The sequence below is a fragment of the Paramisgurnus dabryanus genome, chromosome 17 (genome assembly GCF_030506205.2).
Source record: "Paramisgurnus dabryanus chromosome 17, PD_genome_1.1, whole genome shotgun sequence".
NCBI classification, from domain to species: Eukaryota; Metazoa; Chordata; class Actinopteri; order Cypriniformes; family Cobitidae; genus Paramisgurnus; species Paramisgurnus dabryanus.
The window spans coordinates 34,214,278-34,223,734 of NC_133353.1; the positions used below are offsets into that span (position 1 = coordinate 34,214,278).

The 9,457-nt window shown below is 34.5% G+C and overlaps 1 long non-coding RNA gene across 1 annotated transcript; it reads left to right on the forward strand.

Moving 5' to 3' along the window:
- The first annotated feature begins 1,931 nt into the window (after positions 1–1,931).
- Positions 1,932–5,263, forward strand: LOC135777915 (uncharacterized). The gene is made up of 3 exons (XR_012335326.1): positions 1,932–2,083; positions 2,523–3,660; positions 4,664–5,263. It is a non-coding gene; the product is annotated as an uncharacterized lncRNA (long non-coding RNA).
- Positions 5,264–9,457: the final 4,194 nt, after the last annotated feature.

A 9,457-nucleotide genomic window follows, 5' to 3' on the forward strand; every position in this document is an offset into this window, starting at 1 on the left:
ATGCAAAAAAATCATTAGGATAATAAGTACAGATATTTACTTATTCATGAAGATATTTTGTAGATTTTCAATATTTATCATAGTAATATGTGTTGCTGAGGACTTAACTTTTTTTAATAGCTGTATCTTTACCAAATATTGTCAATTTTTAACAAATGGAAAGCTTATTTATTTAGTTTCTGTGTAAAGAAAATAAAGAAATACTCTGATGACTGAACAGCTACTCTATGATCAGTTGCCAACATGTCAGCATGTGAACTGATGCCAGATCAGAGATGAAATACAGCTTTAACAACACACACTGAGTGAAAATGGCCCCATGTTTGCTTTCAGTCAGTCAGCAGCATAATACTAAAAACTAAAAATGTGACTCTGAACCAAAACTAGTCATAAGAGTGATGTTTAAAATTGAGATTTATACATCATCGGAAAGTTGGATAAATAAGCTTTCAATTGATATATGGTTTGTTAGGATAGGACAATATTTGGAAGAGATAGATATTACTATTTGAAAATCTGGAATCTGAGGGTGCACAAATATTGAGAAAAAAAATACTTTTTGGGATAAATATATTAAAGCTAGAAATGTACAAAATATATTTTTAGAACATGAAAGAAAAATCAATAATTTTGATCCATACATTGCTACAAATATACCTGTGCGACATATGATTGGTTTTGTGCTCCAGGGTCATAAAATATTAATAATCATCTAAAGTGCACATAAATACATGGTAATGCTAGAGCGCCCCACTGTGGTCATATGAATGCATTGCAGCCATGATGCTGTCACATGATTAAACATGTAAGTGAGACGGGTTGAAACTATAGCAAATCAGGGGCACGTTCAATCTCACACCGGTGCACAACGTTTTGCTACGGTGACACCGGGTTGAAAGACATGTTTCCTGGAAACGGTGTGCAACGGAATGCAACAGGTTTTAGAAGCGTTTTCTCTTGTTTGGTGGGTGTGTCAGAAATGTCGGCCAAATCAGGGGCAAGATGTATAAAACCACGCGGTAGTAAAGAGACAGCTCGCTCAATGGGTTCAAGTTGGAATGTTGTCTTTATAGATAAAACCACGTAGCCTACAACTACTGAATCTGTGAAGGGACAAACAAAACGCGTTTTCATGTTGCTAGTACTGGTTTGGAACGCAAGAGGGCGCAACACTAAACGGATTTTTCTTGTTTTCCCCCCTCTGCCTTTTCCTAAATCTGATCTATATATCCAATTTATCCTTTGTGTTAATATGTCCAATTAGCCTACTTATAATATCAATAATAGTAGTTCCTTAATTAATCATTTTCTATTGATTAATTCTAATGTTTACATTTTTTGTTTCCTATTTAATTACATCCTCTACTGTCACATTTATTTTCCTGGTTATGTTAGATCTGTCTTTTATCAGTTTTAATTTCTCTTGTGCTGCTGGTACATTTCTTAGATTTTTTAGTTTAAAAGTTTGCAAAAGTGAACGGTAATGCCCATGTTATAACCTTTTAGCAGATAATATTGAATTGTAAAAAAGCTTGCATCTTTTTTGTTAATTTATTGTGTTCTTAACCACATCTGAAAAGAAGACAGTATTAATTTGAATAGAAATTTGTTTAGTCACCAACAGTCACTTTCTGTACTTTTATTTAACTATTTTTACCAACCACATAAGAACAGAAACCCACAGTTGATCATGGCCATTTCTGTTTATGCATATCATTGGACATACAGGTATACACCGATGTCAGCTTAAAGGTTAAAAAAAGTTTTGTCCCTGCATCACTTTGATCTTATCATAAACTCGTGTTTACAGAATGGCAACATATTAAACTCATCCAAAATGACTCATTATAGATACAGTAAAATACAGGTGAGAGGGCGGTTCTGTGGGCGTGTGTTTTGGAAACACGTCACACGTCAATCAATTTTGGAATTAAAAATCCCTGTTTTTCCCATTTTGGAGCGCAGATAGACGACAGAAGGAAACGTGGAAGTTTGGATAAAGAAAAGCAAAGCATAGAAAATGAATAACATTTGGCTTTTGTATCTTGTGGTGTTGATCATGACTTTACCCTTTTCAATTCAGGTAAGCCCTGTGCGTTTTATTGCCTATTTTAAAGGGAATGATTTGTTAAAGGGACAGTTCACCCAAAAATAAATGTCATTGTTTACTCACCATGCATGTTTTTATTAACCTGTAGAAGTTGAACACAAAAGAAGATATTTTGATAAATTATGATTTTCACAAAGTTGACGACACCCAAAGTAAGAGAACCAAAGTCAATGGGTACCATCAACTGTGTATAGGGTAATTTATCAAAATATCTTTCTTTGTGTTCAACAAAATAAAGAAATTCATACAGGTTAAGATAACATTTCTGTCATCTCAATGTTTTACGTAATATGTATATGTATAAATTATTTATAATCATAATAATGAAAATTATCTTACTACATTGTTAATTTATGATAAACTATATAAAGTGTCACTTTTTGACTTTTCCTTATCTTAATGTGTGATTTAGGGGAACTCTGATCAATCAAAGTCCTCAGATGGTCTTAGTCGATCATCCTCTGGATCCTCCTCTTCCTCCTCATCATCATCATCATCATCAGACAGCTCAACTGCTCATACGAATTCCAGCGCTGTGTCCTTGGCTCCTGTGCCCATTGCATTGTGCATACTGATCCCAACAGCCACCTTGGGTTTCCTCTACGGGACACCTTAAACTAAATGGAGAAAGTCTTGCAGATGGTTAAAGCTATAATAAAGGCCAAAGATGGACAGTGCAAACCTTTCTGAAGTTCTTTAAAACCGAGGACAAACACACAGGAATAACACTAGCATGCACAACTCACATTCACACTGGATTTTGAAATAATGAAAGTTAATAAAGGGATTTGTTTAGTTTAGCATCTCTCTGCTGCTGCAAACCAAGAGTCTTCAGCAGAACCACAGCAGTTTGTGATGGTTTTAGATAAAGCTCGTTTCCTCTATGCCAACTTCTGTTAAACTTTGTTTAGATGCCTTAAAGAAAATTTTGTCCCAGCTTGAATTTGAATTAGTGTTATTATCAACTAATTAAACGTGTTTCTTTTAAGAATTAAAATCTGCCTGGCATGTATATCTGTTTATATTCTGCCATGTGAAATATGTGCACATATTTTGCTGTGTAAACTTAATCAATGTAATCCATCTCCTCTTGTGATTTATATTGTGATGATCCATTAATTTTAATAATTATATATTTGAAAATATGCACAATTAAAGTAAATTAAATTTATATGTTTGGTCAGCATTTTTTATTTCGAGTTTTGTGTGTCTGTTAAACATGCTATAATCTACATGCAATAGTTGTGTTGTAGTAGATCTGTATGGGAGATAATAAAGACAGCACTAGTTTTATTTAGAGATCCTTTTCGAAAGGGGTGTATAGGCAGATTCATCAGTTTTGGGGAAGCTGTGATGGGCGGGTGTTTTATCAACACATCACCCATAAATCCTTGAGAATAAAAGCCCCTGTCTGTCCGCGTCACTGAACACAGACTCTCAGTTCAACAGAAACTTCTCTAAAAGAGGACACAACAACTGTAAAAATGAATACATTTTGGATCGTGTGCCTTGGGATGCTGTTCATGACTTTACCATTTTCATCCTTAGGGGTAGGCAATCTGAATTTAATATTTTTTGCCTTGGATTTTTTGAAAAAGAAAAGATTTGTTAACATTTTCTAATTTTGCAAGAGAAATAATTAGATGATTAATTAAAAATTCGATGTCTGTAATTTTCTTTGTCTTAAGTAGATGCTTCACAGATACATTCTTGGTTTTTACATGAGTTTATTTACGCTTCACACAATATTATCAGTTTAAATCTGATTACACTGTATAAATGTTATGCTATCACAAAATAATAACAAATGAACTGCAATTATCTAACTGGTTTTACTCATGTAAACATGTTATTAAAAATGACTAAATTACAACAATGAATATAATATCAGGATCAGATCAGATAGAAAAAGATCCTTAAAAATCAATAGTTGACTCAAAAATGAAAATTAGCCCACAATTTACTCACTCTCAAGCCATCCTAGGTGTATATGACTTTCTTCTTTTAGCCAAGCAGTCAGAGTTGTATTAAATAATATCCAGGCTTTTTTCAGCTTTATAATGGCACTGGATAGTGCCCCATTTTAAAAGCTCTAAAAAGCGCATTCATCCATCAAAAACTTATACATACGATTATTTCTAAATATAATTTTATGAAGATGTTCCTTTGTTAAGCACTTTCGTCAGTCTTGTAGGTGTTTTAAATTTGCTATATAAATAAACTTGTTTATGAGAGAGTTTAGGTCAGGCTGACCTCTGACCCAATAATACAAAAACTCATTACTTCACCTCAGAAGACATTAAATAATAGATTAGTTTTTGAAGGATGGATGCACTTTTAAAATGGGGCACTATTCAATGCCACTATCTGAGAAGAGCCAGGATATTATGACTGTGTTTGTTTGAAAGAAGAAAGTCATATACAGTTTTTATTTTTGGGTGAACTGTTCATTTAAGGTAACAATTGCATATTTCCCTTTGTGCTTCTTAGATGAAAATTACACAATACATATGTCATTAATTCTGAATGTACTTTGACTTCATGTTTGTGTAGAAGCAGGATTTGCAGAGCCAGAATTCAACCAAACCTAGCGGAACTCCTGCAGATTCCAGCGCTGTAGGATCGAGTCCTGTCTCGATCCCACTGTGTCTTCTAATACCAGCAGCCACACTCCTCATCCTCCACGGCAAATTTTAAACTGGAAGTGGAGAAAGTTTGCTGTTGATCCAGAGCGAGACAGTGATGACAAGAAGTGTTTTTTAAAATTCAAAAAGATAAGATACAATCAAAGCTCATATGTGTTATGGATCTATTAAATCAAAATTGAATTTGAAGTTTGGATAATTATTTTAAAGAGGATTAGGAAATCTTCCATGTGCAGATATTTTAGTTAGTGTAATAACATTGTTTGCACTGTATAATATGAATCTTGTCAGAGTCATCTTTCGTAACCTTACAATATTTTATTGTAAACAAACATTGTTGTGATTAAGACTGAATCAATACAATTAAAGCAGAAAATTGTATGTGTTTGCATATCATCTTTTATTTATCCTGCCATTAATATTTGTCATCATAACATACTATAAAAATCGTTTAACTATGTGTTTAGGTTGTAACATAAAGATCAAATTAAAGAGAAAAGACAGAGAAGGAGTTGTTTGTTGAATGCTACAAAAATGGCAGTTTAACCAGTTTGTTTTATCTTAGTGGTTAAAAACCCACACATGAAATGCTAAAGACTGAAACCATATGTAAGATCATCTTCATTTAAACCTGCAAATAAATGAAACCTTTTAAAAAAAGGAAAGGCTATTAAACAGAGGACAAATTATATGACCTACTTAAGGTAACTAATAAAATTTTTTTAAACCAATAAAAAACACAGAAAATATTTTGGCAAAGATAAATTATATCAAGGCTGTTTCTTATATTTTTAACCAACTTTATTCTTTAATGTTATTTGTGGCACAGTACTCATTTTGCAATATTTACCATCATGACTCTTTAACCTGTTGAAAGAAGAATGATTTTTTTGTTCTGCCTCACAGCAAAGCGCCCAGATGATGTGGAAATATACACTAAAGTTTAGTGTTAAAAAAGTCACACTGATTCAATGTCGAAGTTAATGAGATAATGAAGTGATGAATGAACATTAATGACAAACACCTGCTGTTTTAAGGCAATTTGACAAATAGATGGTTAGAAATTTCAAACAATTCTGGTGAAGAGATGTTACTGTAACTTAAAGGGGCTCGCACACTGGACGAAAACGGCATCATGTCTTTTAAATTAGAACACTTTTTTTATTAAAGGATTACTACACTTTCATCAATTTACTCATCATCCAAGATGTTTATGTTTGTATTTGTTCAGTCAAAATTAAGTTTTTTTGAGGAAAACATTCCTGGATTTTTCTCATTTTAAAAGAACCCAACACTTAACAGTTTTAATGCAGTTTAAAATTGCAGTTTCAAAGGACTCTAAACGATACCAAACGAGGCGTTAGGGTCTTATCTAGCGAAAAGATTGTCATTTTTGGCAAGAAAAATAACGAAAATGCACTTTTAAACCACAACTTCTCGTCTTGCACTAGCTGCATGACCTTGAGTATTTGCGTAATCACGTCGAAAGGTCATGCGTTACATAAGTGAAACGCACATTTGTGGACCATTTGAAACAATACTCTGACACAAAGACATTAATTAGTATCATTCCACATACAGCAATGTCGGAACGCTCCTCTTTCTCCACGCTTGTTAACACTGGAGCGGTAGTTTCGCATACATCATGCGTGACCTTTCAAAGTGATTACGTTATATGTGAGGTGGCACTGATACGTCACAAGACTGCAAGAAGAGAACTTGTAAAAGTGCATATTCTTTATTTTTCTTGCAGAAAATGACAATGGTATCGGTAGATAAGACCGAGGGGCAACTTTGCGATCACTCTAATGAAGACAATATGAAAGTGATTTAAACTGCAATTTATCAACTGGCTCCACAAGGGGAGTCAATTCCCATAGACCCCCATGTTAAAATACCCATCTTTAGAGCAGAAAATTATGTTTACATCCTGTTTTTGGTCGATATAGATAATTTTGCCCTTTGAGGGGGGTAATTTTTTTGTAACTCATCCGTTTAAATTATATTAAGGCTTAAAGTTCTGCATAATTAAGGGCGTTCACGGTTGAAAAAACACTGCTGTCACTAGAGTCGAACTAGGCACGCGTGGTTTCAGCAAACAGCCACCTAAGCTTCACCCACGTGCGACCAAGATGGCAACAGCCGAGATGGCGACAGCCGAGATGGCGATGGCAGGTACCGCCTACTATTGGTTATAAAAACTATATTCAGAAACCATGGTGTAGTGCAGGTGTAGTGATATTACGCAGTGTCCGAAAATAGTCCCCTGCCATTGAAAGTAACCATGGGGAGTATGATTGGTTGATTGAAATGTTGTCCCATGCAGGATCAACATAATGTGGCCCTGAGGACATCAACCACTTGGCAAGATCAGGAGAGCCACTACGCCTGCTCCTGCAGCCATGTAACATCAGCAATGTCCTTGATTATTACGCCAGAATGTGAGTATAGTTCCTAACCATATCTGCCTAGAAAATTGCAGCTTTTAATTTTCTGTTGGTCTTAGTACACGATGTAACTACAGAAGAGTTAAGTTTTAAATAGGAAAAATATCAAAACTCTTTGGTTATTTTTGAGCGCGATGCTAATGGTCTAATCAGATTCATAATTTATGCTAGGCTATGCTAATAAGTGCTAGCGCCAGACCCGGAGATCAGCTGAATGGATTCCAAAACAGTAAGAATCAAATGTTTAACTCTAGGGGAGCTGGAAAATTAGCATATTTTCAAAAAAGTGAAATGCCCCTTTAAATTCAAAACCTGTAATTTAGGCTATACAAGACTTTGAGAAGAAAATGTAGGCTACGTCAAAAATACACATATATAAACAAACAAACAAACAAACCATTCAGCCCGCAGTTCTCTTTCTTCTAGATCTTTTTATCTACATATCATCTGTCTGGATCCACATCAAACCCTCATCTGAAACTCAGTGCACCTACAAACAGACAGGTCACAAACTTTTCTCAATCTCATAACTACCCATTAAAATATCAAGCAGACACTGATCGCGTGACAAAGATTGCTAATGTTTAACCGGTGATCAGATTTCCCCATTCTCTTCCTTTTACCTGTCACCCTCTGTATCTCCGGTGCAGGTGTTTCCTCCCTCTATACACTTTTTTTCTTTGTATAATTTCCTTTATTTTAAATAACGTATTCATGCATAACCCAACTTTCTAAACCAGCAACATGTGTTTGATTCATGCATATTTACATTTTATCCCATAATACCATTCAGCCCTTTTATATGGCACACAAAAGCCCAAACAGTGCTGATAACAATATGCAAAATAATATAATAATAATATCTGCTAATATATAATGACCTTTTGAGGTAATAGTTTTTTGTCATTTCAGTCATAGTCATTAGCGCTGTCTTTATAAACTTTACAAATGTGTTGTGTTTCATTGTCTGCCAAGCCTCTTAAATTCTCATTAAAGCTGAGCAACATGCATAAAATACTTTTAATGCACCTTTAATAAAAGATTTTAATAAACCTCATTGAGTTGTTATTTCACCTATGCTAGGTTGTTTTAACCCAATTTTGGGTCAAATATAAACATTTTCTGGGTTAATTTAACCCTGCGGTTGGGTTTGTCCCTTTCTGACCTTACACTGGGTTGAAAATAACCCATATAGCTCACAACAGGCCTCACATCAGATTTAACATTTGCTCAATAAGTGTGAGGCTCTAATCTCCATCCAATATTGAGTAAAGAAAATATTTTTCAATTCTTTCAAACCCTGAAATGCCTGTGTCAGGGCTCTGAAACTTTACATATTGATTGTGAACAGAATGACTGTGTTTAATATTTACACTAAACATCGCACCTGTCTGCTGCTCATAAACAGTGAGAATGTGGGATATTTTGCATTGGATTTGACCCCTGAATTGATCATTAAGATGAGATATCAAGCAAGCGGTAACCCAAGTGGAGCTTGGTTTGTAGAGCATTGTATTTAACACACAATAGTTGTGGGTTTGATTCCCAGGGGTCAAACTTATACTAATAATACTGCATTGCTTGAATGCACATACATGTACGTCGCTTTGCATAAGAGTGTCTGCCAAATAAACGCAACAGTGTTTTTGTTAGTCAATACAAAACAATGTTTACAACACAAAGCTCAACTGGTAGAACATTTTGCAACGCATTGTGTTGCATTTTGCAACTGCAAAAGATCTTGCATCCGATTTCAACAGTAAACACATGTATTGCTAAAGATGCTACAATAAAAAAAGAAAGTCATCTTATACTTCAGGAGGAATTCAAGTCAAACAGGAATCGAGCTGATTAAAGTAATATATGGGTGTTTTGCCCCTGAAATGAAAACTACAGTATATGTACACCTCACACACCAGCCCTGAATCTCTTGAAGCTATCTACTGTTTGTGTGTTTTGTAAACATCTGAAGCGCTGTTCATATGTGCTAACTAAAGTCTTCAGTCAAGAGCCATGAAACATTTATTATCAATTCATGTTCTTTATCTTTTCTGCTATTTGCCAAAACCTTTGATCAATACAAGAACTGGGCTGTTATGCAAAATAAAACCTTATATAAAGACAAATCACAGCCATTGCTAAACCTTTGCATGAGCAAAGGAAAAGCTTAGCTATAAACCAACAGGCTCATTGACATTTCACAAGACTATTTCATAGAATATTTGGCTAAATATTTTTAAATATTTGGTGTCCCT